We start from the raw sequence: 3139 nt of genomic DNA, 5'->3' as shown, positions 1-3139 counted from the left end.
ATTGATGATTTGACCCTAGGTGTCACATTGAGCCTCATCTTGTCGACATATCGATGATTTGACCCTAGGGTGTCACCTTGAGCCTTATCTTGTCGATATATCGATGATTTGACCCTAGGGTGTCACCTTGAGCCTCATCTTGTCGATATATCGATTGTTTTGACCCTAGGTGTCACCTTGAGCCTCATCTTGTCGACATATCGATGATTTGATCCAACAAGCCAATTTGAACATTGTAATGGCCTAAACAATCCAACAAGCTAACAGTGCATCATATAACAATTACTAGTGAACATTGTAATGGCCTAAATAATCCAACAAGCTAACAGTGCATCATATAACAATTACTAGTGAACATTGTAATGGCCATAATAACAAGCCAACTTGACAGAAATAGAGAGGCTTAAGTACATTGCATCATATAGATTCATAGGTTCATAGATTACAGTACCATATCACATCATCATGAAACCAGATCCAACAACATAGCAAATACTAGTTCAGCCAGATTACAGTACCACAAGTTGTTGCCAAAATAGATCTTAGCAATTACTAGTTTAGCTAGCTCACATCATCATCAAGGTTCAACATCAGTTCCCAGAAGCATAGAAATAGTTTTTCAGCCTGCTGGGTTGCTTTCTTTGTCTTGGTGGCAAGAATGGTGCTGATGTGGATGCTGCAGCTATTGAACCTCTCCTACTTGCTATAGCTGAAGAAGCTCTCCTGGCAGGAGTTGAGCTGGCTGCCCTTGTTGTTGCACCTATAGTTGAAGAAGTTGCCCTTGGTGCTGGAGCTGTTGAAGAAGCTGCCCTTGGTGCTGGAGCTGTTGAAGAAGTTTCCCTTGGTGCTCCCCTTGGTGATGCACTTGTTGATCCCCTTGGTGCTGTTGGTGCCCTGCTTCCTTGAGTGCTACCCTTCTCTGTGCTGTTAGAATGCATATAAGAATTGTAGCAAGTTAATACATTCAAGTGTTAGAAAACAAAATTTGGCTGAACCTGGTGCTTGTACATACCTGATGCTTGTTCTTTCTCAATGCTAACCCTGATTTTAGAGCCTGTTTGCATGATGTGTATCTGTGACCTACAAGCTGGCAGTTGCTGCATGTAATTGAAGCCATCCTAGATGTATCTTTGGGTGCTGGTGGCTCAAACTGGCTCCTTCTCCTCTTGGTTTGCTTCTTCCCTGGCTTATCCTTGAACACTGGAGGTTCTATGTCTCTGCTATTGGTCTTGGGCCACAGATCTTGTCCTGGTACAGGGAATATGATGGGGTTGTATGCTGCCAGATACAGTGGCTTTTTGAAAAAGTCATGTACAAAGTCTTCAGGCCTCAGTTTGGCTTTGGTGATAGCTGATACTTCATGATTGCACGGGACAGCAGTCATGTCCCATTTCCTACACCCACATGTCCTATGCTGCAGGTTAACTGAATAAGTTCTCTCATTGCTTGTCACTTGGTAGATATTTGGCCCAGCCATCAATGCTTGACAGTTTCTAGATTTTTTTTCTTTGCTTCTTCATGCAACTCAGCATATGTTGGGCATATATCCCACTTGGCTACCTCTGCCTTAGTCCTATTGCCATTGAACCTAACCATCAACTTAGTCATGATTCCATCTATCATGCTCTTTATTGGTTTGCCCCTCACATCTAATATTATCTTGTTAAAGACCTCACTAATATTGTTGACAACTAGGTCAGTTTTGCAATTGAAGTCCATTGCAAATCTAGCCCAAGTAGCTCTAGGAACTTTGTTAAGCCAAGCCCAAGCAGCCTTGTACTTATTTTTAAGAGCATCCATTGCAGCAAGATGGTCATGTTTAGTATAAGAGTAACTTGCTTTATCCATGTACTTCTTTAATTCTGACCCCCTAAAATCAGCAGTGTGGAAGTTTTGATAGATGTGTCTAAGGCAGAATCTATGTGGGCAGTTGGGGAATACATTGTTTGTAGCTTTAAGAAGGCCCTGTTTGGAGAAATCACCATAATCACAACTAAGCAATGTATATGACCAACAACTAATTAAGAAATTATGAACTATGCAATTATGAACTAAGCAATTGTGAACTATGCAATTATGAACTAAGCAATTATGAAGCAATTTATATTATAAAATACAACTAAACATGGGAATTACCTTTTGTATATCAGAGATTATGGTGTAATAACCAAATCTCCCTGATTCTCCACCAATTGCTATCTTCAGTTCAGATAGAAACCAAGTCCAACTGTTTGTGTCTTCTTTGTCCACAACTGCAAAAGCAATGGGATATATGTTATTATTCCCATCCCTTCCTGTGGCAGCCAGGATTTGTTGGCCAGTAGACAGCTTGATGAAGCATCCATCCACACCTGCATTGGCACACAACACAAGTCAGAAACAAGGCAAAGTAAAGAAAGTAAAGTAATCACCTATGAATGGTCTACATCCATTCATAAATCCTTCCTTGCAAGCATTCAAACAGATGAACAGACCATGGAACCTTGGATTTTTGCTTGGATGCTCCTTTAAGAACTTAGTAGTGACAATGCACCTACTACCTGGATTTGTGTCCAAGACAGCCTGCAAGTAATCCCTGATTCTGGTATACTGACCCCTCTGATCTCCTTGCACCATCTCAACTGCTTTGTTCTTAGCCCTGTAGGCCATATGAGTGCTGATCTCAACTCCATACTTGCTCTTCAGGTTTTGCATTATTGTAGTTATTGGTGTGTTCAAGTCTGTTCTTATTGCTTCTAACACCTGATGTGTGACCCACTTGGTAGTCACCTTGGTGCTCTCTGCTATAGCTGGACATGTGTGCAAAATTTTTGCCTTTCTAATGCAAAATGTTCTCTCATTTGCCAACACAGAAGCTGCAATGAAAAAAGGGCAATCTTCATGTTTGCAAATAGCTATGATTTTGTCATTGCAGTTCCTATGAAACACATAGTTTCTATTTTGAGCTATGTGGAATGTGAGAAGTGCCCTTCTAAATTGGTAAACACTTTCAAAACAAAGCTTTTTTACAAACTGCATCTCTGGGCTCTCTCTATCCTCATCATACAAGATTCTTGGTTTGGGTTTTTTGGCCCTACTCTTATTGCCAAGCACAAAAGCTAGGGGTACTGCCCCATCATCATCCTCCTCCTTCAAATCA

The sequence above is a fragment of the Triticum dicoccoides genome, chromosome 6A, assembly GCF_002162155.2.
Source record: "Triticum dicoccoides isolate Atlit2015 ecotype Zavitan chromosome 6A, WEW_v2.0, whole genome shotgun sequence".
In the NCBI taxonomy this organism is placed as follows: domain Eukaryota; kingdom Viridiplantae; phylum Streptophyta; class Magnoliopsida; order Poales; family Poaceae; genus Triticum; species Triticum dicoccoides.
This window is presented reverse-complemented; position numbering follows the sequence as displayed.